This window comes from Lathyrus oleraceus, chromosome 3 (genome assembly GCF_024323335.1).
Source record: "Lathyrus oleraceus cultivar Zhongwan6 chromosome 3, CAAS_Psat_ZW6_1.0, whole genome shotgun sequence".
Classification (NCBI taxonomy): domain Eukaryota; kingdom Viridiplantae; phylum Streptophyta; class Magnoliopsida; order Fabales; family Fabaceae; genus Lathyrus; species Lathyrus oleraceus.
This window is the reverse complement of record NC_066581.1, coordinates 437,885,505-437,896,848: the sequence shown is the minus strand read 5'-3', so window position 1 is coordinate 437,896,848 and position 11,344 is coordinate 437,885,505.

The following is an 11,344-nucleotide window of genomic DNA, read 5'->3' as shown; positions in this document are numbered from 1 at the left end:
TAGATGAAGCATTCTTATCCTCATTCTGAATGTCTTGGGTAGGGACAAATGACCCAGTTGCTTAAAGTGTTCATCTCTATTCATAGAATTTAGTGTAATTCAAGTCAATTAACTGTCAAGTCTACAACTAGCCCAATGGCTCTCATCCCAAACTCGTTTGGTTTAAACACCAATCTTGCTTCTTTTCCAATTTAAACACCAACATTTGGTTTAAACACCACTCTTTTGGTTTAAACATCACTCTTGCTTCTTTTCCAATTTAAACACCAACCATTCGTTTAAACACAACTTTTTTGGTTTAAACACCCCTCTTGCTTTCTTTCTGGTTTAAACACCGACCTTTGGTTTAAACACCACTCTTTTGGTTTAAACACCACTTTTGCTTCTTTTCCGGTTTAAACACCGACTTTGGTTTAAACACCACTCTTTATTCTTTTTCTGGTTTAAACACCACTCATTTGGTTTAAACACCACCATTTTTTAACCTATGGTTTAAACACCACTCTTGTTTCTTTTCCAGTTTAAAAATTTACCTTTGGTTTAAACACCACTCTTTTGGTTTAAACACCACTTTTGCTTTTTTTCCGGTTTAAACATCGACCTTTGGTTTAAACACCAACATTGCTTATTTTTCGGTTTAAACATCGATCTTTGGTTTAAACACCACTCAGTTGGTTTAAACACCACTCATTTGGTTTAAAAACCACCCTTTTTAACCTATGATTTAAACACATAATCATTTTTCTTTGGTTTAAACACCACTTCAGTTAGTTTCTAGCCTTTACCAGTTTAAACACCACCCCTGGTCATATCTTTCTTTCAGTCTTAGTCCCACAAACTATGAGACTATGAATTCCTCATTGCACTATGAGAATACATAGGCATTAGGGCCCCAATCCTCCTTGAGCACTCTTTTCCTAACCCATTTTCTATTTTGCAAGTGCATGAAGATAGTAACACTCATCCAAGCAAGAGAAACACAAAACGGTTCCCATGGGGTACCATAGATGTGAGAGGTGTTAATACCTTCCCTTTGCATAATCGACCTTCTTACCCGTTTCTCTTTTTACTTGGGTTTTATCGATATTTTTCGTTCCCTCTTTTAGCATAAATATAGTTCGGTGGAGACTCTGTTGTATCTTTGAGCGTGTGATGGGTTCGGGTATATTTTTGCTAGCTTCAGCTGGCGACTCTGCTAGGGATCATGAATTCTAGCTTGAGTAGAAGTCGAGCCTAGTTTTGTTTGATTTCTTGTGTTGCTTGGGTGTTTATTTTCATGTTCTGCCTGCTTTTATCATCATGTTTGTTTATTGTATTTATTTCATTGCTTTAGATATTCATTTGCTAACCCATTCTGGATGTCTATATTTTATTGTTGTTGGGTTGAGCTGATGTTACTTGAGAGAAGCTCTACACTCGAGCTTGAGTATACACACAAAATAGACTCGTGGATAGTCGTGTTGACCTGCGTTTCATGCATTGGGTTAGCACGAGACCCACACCTAGACTAGATTCAGTGGGGAGTACTTTTAGCCTGTGAGAATTCACTACATCAAAGTATTTTCACTTGTACACACATGTGAGTGGGATATTGGGTTTTTATAGGAAACCAAGCTCCTACATACCTTGGTTCTCACATGACATCGAACCTTTGAACCTACATCAAGCAGAAAGTTCAGATTGTCCAGAATGTGCCATGTTGTTGCATATCATAAATCATCATTACATCATATAACATTTTGGCATATGGATTCCTTGGAAAAATTTATTTGAAAAACATAATAATCAATTATTTTTGCATAACATATCATTCATTCATATTCACTTTTCTATCCAAAAATAAAATGCTTACATCTTCATCCTCTTCATAAAGACGATGGCTCGACGTCGGTATAACACCAGAGCCAACAAATAATGAATCATGTCTAAATACGAACAAGAAAATGTTACAACCAAAGAGGCCTTAACTCATCTAGAAGGTCATATGGGTACCATACTGTAACATCTCCAAGCTCAGAGGGACAATGCTACTATTGTCAATCCGACCGATGTTACTGTTGTAACCACGGCTGCTGACACCGCTCTTGTTGTGGTGGATCCCATTGACACTGTTCTTTAATCGGTTGCTGTAAGCCAGCCTCTCTTTCAAGCTGGCCCTAGTAGGTTTGTTGCTTACTACCCATGGGGAATGCCTCATAACTACACTCCCCAATTTGCTAGTGGAAATCCTTTTGTGTTATACCATCCCTTCGCCGTTTCCTCTTCCAATGGGAATTTTAATGCCCTTCCATGGGGGATACCGAATTATTTCTCTGCTCAAGGGGTTGAAACTGAAGAGACTTGTCATCCTGTTATGAATATTGACAATGTTGACGACCAAGAGCCCGAGTATAGAGGCCCTTCTATCAATTTCCATATTCCTGTTCAACCAGCTCAGCCAAATCCTTATGTGCCTGCTGCTCAACCAGCTCAGCCAAATCCTTATTTGTCTGTTGCTATAGTTTAACCACTTCCGAACAATGTTGTACTCTAGTATGCTCATTTTAGGGCATCATTTGCTTCCAATGTGCAACCTGGGGGAAGCTTACTCAAGAGGGAACTTCAGCTGCTTAGACTCTGAACCCTGCGTTGTTGTATCAGATGTATCCGTAGTTCATGCAACAACCACCACCTGCTCAGAATGTTGTTCAACCTCCTCCAAGGGTTGTCATTCAAAGGATCATAGGGATCAATTAGCCCAGGCCTGAAGATTATCAACTTTTAGAGGAAAGGATTCGTGTTATTGAAGGTTTCTTTGCTCATAGTTTGAATGCTAGAGAAATGTGCTTAGTGCCAAATGTTGTGCTCCCGTAGAAATTCAAGGTACCCGACTTGCCCAAGTACAAAGGTTTAAGTTGTTATCGGAGTCACATCACTATGTACTGCAGGAAAATTGCTTCCTCTATTGACAATGATGAGTTACTGATCCATTGCTTCTAAGATAACCTATATGGGGCATCATTGTATTGGTACATGAATTTAGAACCGAGGAAGATAAGGACATGGAAAGATTTGTCTGAGGCATTCTTGAATTATTACAAGTATAATCTAGATATGGCTCCTACAAGATTACAGCTACAGAATCAGTCACAAAGGTCTAATGAGACGTTCAAAGAGTACATGCAAAGGTGGCGCTAGATGGCTTTAAGAGTTATACCTTCTTTATCTGATACTGAATTGGTAGATATCTTTATGGGAACTCTTTGGGGTTTGTACAATGAAAAGATGGTTGGTAGTTCATCTTCCAATTTTGCTGATATATTTATGATTGGAGAAAGAATAGAAAGTGGGGTCAAGTTTGGAAAGATAGCTAGCACTGGCAATCAACGATCGGTGGCCAAGAAGCCACAAGGTGGTTTTGCTAAGAAGAAAGAAGAAGAGGAAATTGTCGTGACAACAAATGTCAACCCTCAATTCCAACACCAATGGTTCCTATGCCATATTATCCCTACCCTTACGTTGTAGCAGTTCAATATCAGCAACAACCTTAATATCAACAACCTCCATAGGCTTAAGTTTTCCCAAATCAACCACCTTCTTAGAACAACAGAAATCGAGGGTAGAAACAACAAAAATAGAGGAAACAGGAAAGAAGGATTGATCCAATTCTTATGCCCTACTGTCAATTATTCCCTCAGTTTCTCAATTGTTCATTAGTTCAATTCTGAGAACTGGGACCTCCTCCAACACCTCTCCCTTCGGGTTATGATGTAAACGCCAAATGTGAATTTCACTCAGGGACACCCGGGCATATAGTTGAGAAATGTCGAGCCTTGAAGCATAAGGTACAAGACTTGATCGACTAGAAAGCTATCATATTCACACCATATGGCTTGAATGTACTGTGCAACCCCATGCCTCCATAGACAGACACATCTACAATACTATGACCAGTGTAGACACAAGCAAAGATGGGTTCAAAGTGGTCGCATCTGCAGAAGAATAACAAGGTTAATCATGTCATAAATCCTATTGTCTTTCAATCTTTTCAATTGTAATATTTTCTTATTCTCCAATGCATTGTTCAATTGTGAACTTGTTTATTTTTATGGATCATAATGAATATGCATGTTTTGAATAAACTCATTCGTGTTCACTCATACTTTTTATCAAAACCAAACATTGGATCAAGAAAAATCAACAAGAGAATGATGAAATCAAAAAAGACACAAGATCATTATCTATATGCTTTGAACAAAATTCTGCTGATGATGTAAGGAATTGTTTTAATCCTTAAACACCCGAGGTATCAGGAAGATAATCCCTAGTTATCCCTCTTAGGCCTTGGAGTAGAAGTTTCTTTATGTATATATAAAACCCTTAATCTAACCAGGGGCAGGATAGTTCAGTTAGTTTGACCTCGCGTTCAAATTTCAAAAATGGAAGCATCCCATTTGAGAATGAACCACATTATATCCCTCACGTGACGTTGAGAATCACAAATCCATAAATGGTTACCTTCACCAACAAAAGGAACCAGTGTAGTCACAACCCTCACAAATCACTCAAGTGAATGTCGCACGATTTATTCCAAAAATGAGAAATTCAAAAGATGAAAATTCAAAAGTTCAAAATAAAAAAATAAAAATAAAATTAAAAAAAAAGCCCGCAAAGTCGAAACATGGAAACAAGCGGCTTAGGAAAAAATTAAGGCACCCCGGTGGACTGCAAATCCAAATATCAGTCTAGGAAAAAATAAGGGAAAGCAAAAACAAACAAAAAATAGAAGGATCAAAGCAAATATCCTCAACAAAGACAAATTTGTGTGACTTCAAACAAAAGAAAAAGGTGAATGACAGCCACTCTGAAATCTTGCTTCTATCATTCCAAATCCTTTTTGAAAGGTTAATTCTTGTGTCGAGCTAACTGAATGTAGGACTGGAGAACATAAAGAAGAATATGTGGGTTAGAATAGGTTTTGAGCCTTATATCCGCTATTTATTAAACAGTGAACCAGACCACATTAACCCTTAAAAGACCTAATTGAAGCAGGGTTTATTTTGAAAACATACTACAATAAGATTAGGTTAAAGTTGACTCCTAAAGATTTGCGTGTCATTTGTTTCAGTATTGATATGGCATTCTAATTAGTGATTCTTTCATTATATGTCATAATCTTAGTGAACATACTTGAGTTTCAAATCTGTCATAAGCATTGCATTAGAATTTTTATTTTCAAAATGAGCATTTTTACTTACGAACAAGCATTTGACCTCGAGATAGGTTGCACTATGGGAAGTTTGATAACACCAAGAGGTAAGATGATTCAAACTCATTAAATCTGGGGCAATCATGTCGAGATTCGAAATCTCTCTCAGAATATCAACCAATTAAGGGCAATATTACTTTGAGATTCACATTGGGGCAGGCCACCTCAAGAGCACGAGAAATCAACCTATCCCAGAGATGACTAATCAGAATGATATCGTTTCAAGACACTGGGTCAAGTTAGATTGGGATCTTCCGATGATAAGACTGCTTCATAATTGGTGATTGGGGAAATTCATGTAGATACTCAATAGACTAGGGAAGAGGCAAGTTACGCAGGTACAAGCTCTCTCCAGGTTTCGAAGCAAGCCCAGAGGTGTGACAATAGATGTTGATCTTCAAGTAGGTGCAGGAGAATCAGATCTTTGTGACCCTTATCCTAACCTTAAATATCTCATATCCACCACACGAGCATCTAGTTAACCATTGCATAAATCGCCACAATGCATTAATCATGTTGTTTCACTCATGCATCTCATTCCTCTAGCATAGCATGAAGCCTTGAAAATAAAATCAGAAAAGCTAAAGCCCAACAACCGGCATTCTGCATGTAGTAATCGACATTACATAACATTGCATACACGTAGCATATCCATCTAGATGGAGTATTACGCCATACAAATTAAAACATGCATACAAAATGTAAGCCAGACTCGGTACCTTGTACGAAACACTCTGTTCTCCCTTTCAACCACATGTCCCTGCTGACATATTTTCCTAACACTATATTGAGTTCCAGCACTTATTTATGTTGACCTTTATTTTCCAACACTCGTCAGTGTTGGTATTTCCTTTTCAATGCTCGTCCGCATTTCTTTCTAACACTCGTTTGTGTTGATGATAACACTGAAATTTACCGTATTTTCGACTCCGATTTCACATGCATTCTAGTTGTTTTATTGTTATTTTGTTGTGTTATTGCTATGTTTTCCTTTTTTTTCCAGGTTTTTACTTTAATCGGAGCCCCGATCGAGAAAAGGAGCGAAAAAGAGCCAAAAACCCTAAAATTCAACATTTTGTACTTGTGGCCTACCCCATGGCTGGTGCCATAGACCCTGCCATGACGTGTCCAAGCTCAACTTCCCTCAACTTCCACGTTCCCCACTACTTCCACTAAGGCGCCTCAGATTGGCCTTGTGGCGGGCGCCACAAAAGGAAAAGTTTTCCCTCCCATTTTCAAGTTGAAGGGCATCCTTGTCATTTCCATCTTTTTACTTGCTTATAAATAGAAACTCGAAATCACTTTTACAATCATCCAAACTTAGAACAGAGGCAAACTCAGAGCAACTTTGTTTCACTTAGGCATATATTCAGTATTTTAAAGTGGTAATCGCTTCGCATTGGAGTGTTACCACAATTATGTAATCGAGTCTGTGATAGAGTCTGTAATCGAGTTTGGAGCACTTTGGAAGGAAGTTAATCCTGCCGCCATTTTCATTTCCGCTTTGCAATTTATTCAACCCTCCGATTGGAGCAGGTTTTTATTACTTGTCTTTATCTTATTTACTTTCCCGCACTCTGTCGCATTACGCGAAAAACCGGCGGGAAAAGAAGAAACAACAGAGCCGCCACCGTGCGTTATTTATCCCAAAAGAGGGAAAGGAAACGCTCGAAGTAAACCTAGGAAAGAACATGGTCTCGCGACCAAATAGAATGGGTTCGGGAGTCGGTTATGCGAAGGGAAGGTATTAGCACCCCTACGCATCCATCGTACTCGACGGGATCCACGCACAAAAGGAAGGAAAATGGTTGCTAAAACACTGCTCACACACACACACTGGCTGAAAAAGACACAAGAAAACAAGACTGAAACTGACTCGGCAGGACATCGTATCCTGGGCCTACTTAGTCTATCAGGCATAGACATCAGAGTCGAAGTAGTTCGGACTGGGGAAACGACACATGCTCGCTAGGATATCGTATCCTATGCATACGTATCTTCTCGGACGAGAGAAGAATCAGAGCATTCGTAGCTCGGCTGACACGTACACAAACACAAACAAGGCAAAGGCAAACGTGGAGCCCGAATGCCAATCACTGGACTTACATCAGCATCCGAACCAAAACGCACACACACTGGAACCCGAATGCCACTCGATGGACTTACATCAGCTTCCAGGCACACAATGACACAACAAGTTAATAGGGAGTCGGGGACTCGAGCCTATAACTGTCAAACACACACAAAAAGAAAAAAAAGGGTGCCCGGAGAGATCAGCTCAATCTCCTGCCTACATACTTCATCTGGTGTGAAGATCAGGGCGATGTAGTTCCCCTACGCAGGGACAAGGATCTAGCCTAACCAGATAACAGAGGGAGACACAACTCTAGGGAGACTACGACTCGAGCCTAGATGTTGTCATGCAAAGTCAACCCTAAGTTAAGGTTTCTAGCTAAATGGCACAAGGGCCAACCTATCCTAGACACGGCTTGCACAGGAAGCAAGGGTCTCGATTGCAACTAGGGCAAGAGAAAGGGGAGGTCTCAATCGCAACGAGGGCGAGAGAAGAGAATTAGTGTTAGTTGTTAGTCAAACTCGACAAGACATCGCATCTCGTGCCTACGTATCTCATCTGAACATGAGAATCAGAGTTGCCGTAGTTCGGCTAAACTATTTCTGTTGGTTTGTGTTTTTTAAGTGGACAACGTCACTGCACAATCTACCTGATGCTCGACCTTTGGAGACTTACTCATCTGTAGTAGAAGGAGTTAACGTATCCTTAAGAGGGGATGATGTTTGTTTGTGTTTTAAGAAAGCAAGAGCAAGAAAGGAAGTCCTATACGAAGGAACCGTGCTACCTTAATTGACATGCAAACGAGACTACGCGGAGTCTAACAACCTAGGGGATATGATCACACCACACAAACATACACAAGCATATACAACATAAAGTAAACACACCAACAAGGGGGCTCAAACATGGGTTAGGTTTTAGTCGAGGGGTCACATCAACCTCAACAAACAAACCTCTGGAATGGGGTGAGTGTTGCTCTTAACCTTGCCATCGAGGGGCTAAGGTGAAGCAGATGAAAAGGAGATGAGGGGTGTGCCTCATTGCTTCTATCCCTGGCCTGGGAGAGCATTTGACAAGAATGTGTGGGTTCAGAAAGTGGGAACCCTTCTACACATTTGATACTGACTCAACTGTACAATTGTACAAGATCTTGGGTTTTTATCTGTAATGCATCAACACAGTGGTGTGAGCAAAACAGAAGACACACTGAATAGCAGGGGATAGGTTGCTTATCCCTTGGTTCTGCCAATTGCCTCTTCACTTAGGAGGTCTTTGACTCTGTACAAGGACAAATTAAACATACACAAACATTGCCTCTTAAGGAGGACTTCAGACAGTTGCCTGGCCAAGTAACAGGCCAGGTCTTCCAGACTACATGAAGAAAAAGGAATTATACCTCAAGCAAGTTGCTAAATAGCAAAGCAAAGCAAGTTCAAAGAACTTAAGCAACTAATGGTACCTGAAATAGTCAAACCAATCAGTTCACAGTTCACAAACAAAACAAAAAGAAACAGACATCAATAGGTAATCAGAAGCAAAGGAATGTGCAAGGCACAAGACTTAGGCATGTGAGCCAAGTCACCTACAAAACAAACAAAGTTAAACAATGCTATTCAAGTAAGCTCAATCAAAAGAAATTGATCTCATTGGTCATTTGGTGTTCAACCTGAAAACACAAGCTCAAAAGTGAGTACCAGGACCACTAGGGCAAGCCTAGGGTCAAAAGAGAATGAAAAAGTCAAAACAGCAAACCATATTCAATCAAAATCAAATTCAATCAATCAAGAAGCAATTCTAATTGGGTTCACATTCATATCATGCATCATCATCAATTCACAAGCAAAGGAAGTCAAAGCATGGCAAGGGATAGCTCAAAGAAGTCAACAGAATGACTTGCATCAAAAGTCAACTCAAACATTTCCAAAAATTATCAAATAATTCAAGACCAATCCTAACACATATCATGGTAAGCATATAAAATTTCATCACATTTGGACAAGTGGAAGGCAGTCAATGAAAATCATAAAGTCAAAGCAAATTTGAACATGCTCAATGAAGTCAACAGAAAGACCTAGCCCAAAACCAAACATATTCAATTCCAAAAATCACCAAATAATTCATGCTCAGTCAAAATCCATAACATGACATGCATATGAAATTTCAGCTCAATTGGATCATGGGAAGGTGGTCAATAAAAATCAGAAAGTCAAAACCAAATCAAGCATGCACAAAGAAGTCAAACAAACATGTGTCAACTTCAAAAAATCATAACTAAATGAAAACAGATGAGAAATGAATGGGATTAACACCAATGTAAAGCTTAAGATGTCTAGTATGCACATGTAAAATTTCATGATCATCCAATAAGGTATGAGAATTTCCCAAATGAAATGGCAAGATGTGTCACACAAAGTCAACATTTGACTAGGCAGGGAAGAAAAATCTCAAACAAATAGGAAATGGCATAATTAAATCCAAGAAAATTCACACATAAACTAGACATATGAGAGAAGATTCATGCAAAATTTCACATTAATTGGAGGCCAGGAAGCATGTCAACAAAAATCATGAAATTGCACAACCATGGTGTGACACAAATTGTCACACCCTACTTCAAAAAATCTCAACTCTCAAACCACAAATGATAAATTCACACACTTTATATCAAAATAAACATGAATGAGTGTAGTTTATGCACAAAAAATTTCAGATCAAATGGATGTATCATCACAATTTCACAATGGTTTTGGCAAAAGGTACAATATTTGGTCACATTCTACAAACCCTAAGGCCATTTAAAATTCACTGATCAAAAAAATCTGGAAAAATGATGATAAAAAATTAGACAATCATATGAACATGATGCAAAAATTCCCACTGGATTTGGATTTGAAATGAATAAAATATGAATTTTGCAAGTTTGATAATCAAAGTGAAATAATTATTGAAATAAAAATGAAATAAATTGGATTAACTAAATGAGAATGGCAAAGATGTAAATATGGCCTTCATTTAGCAAAACGCAGCGTTTTGCTCACGGCCAAAGAAATGTTCTCATTGGCCAGCTCCAATGGAACAGTGAATTGTAGCAGAATATGGGCATGGCTTTGTAAACTTAGGGTTTCTGGGCAGCAGCATGAACACTCATCATCACCAATTCGTGTTTTCAGAAAAAATTTCCAGAATCTAAAACTGAATACACAAAAACATTCATCCAAGCATGGCAAGCAACAATCCATCATCAATTTCCATTAACACACAACAATAAGCATGAATCGAACCCAAGAAATTCCAACATCAAAACTTGCTCAGAAAAAAAACTTCCAGAAATGAATAATGAGCATACTAATAGAACCATCAAACTATACACATGACAAATCCAAGCACCATTTTCATGGAAACAAGCTATTGAGAGAGAATCGAGCAAAAATTCAAATGAACATCAATCTTCATTTCCAGATTTCTTGCTAATTACTTAACCAAATTACATGATACAAAGCTCCTAATGATCAGGGTACTAAGACCTACACTAAGCATGGCAAAGTTTGGAAAAACAAATGAATCGAAAACTGACCAATTTGGAAGAGCAGATGAAGATTCAGGTGTTATTTGGCCAGGATAAGCTCAAACAGATGCAGCCTTGTGCTCCCAATGATGGATAGTGAAGATGCCTTGGCTCAGTGTAACTTGTCTTTGCTCGAAACTCCATCTGCCATGGCTGAGTTTTGGAATAACAGTTGGATAAAAGCTCCTTCCAGCTGGAGAAGGATGGTTGCAAAGTGTTCACAAGGTTGCTTAGATGGTGAATAAACAATGTCCAGATCGTGGCCTTTGGAGGATTTGGCAGATTTTGGAAAATGCAAGCAAAATGGAATTTTAGAGAATGAAGAAATTTCTGTATGTGATGGCTGCTAGGGTTCCTCAAATGACAGAAAAATGTGATTTATATTATCTGTTTAAGGTTCCTAATCAATGTGCTAAGCTTGTTTATGTTAAATGAAGCCAAATGCACAATTTTGCTA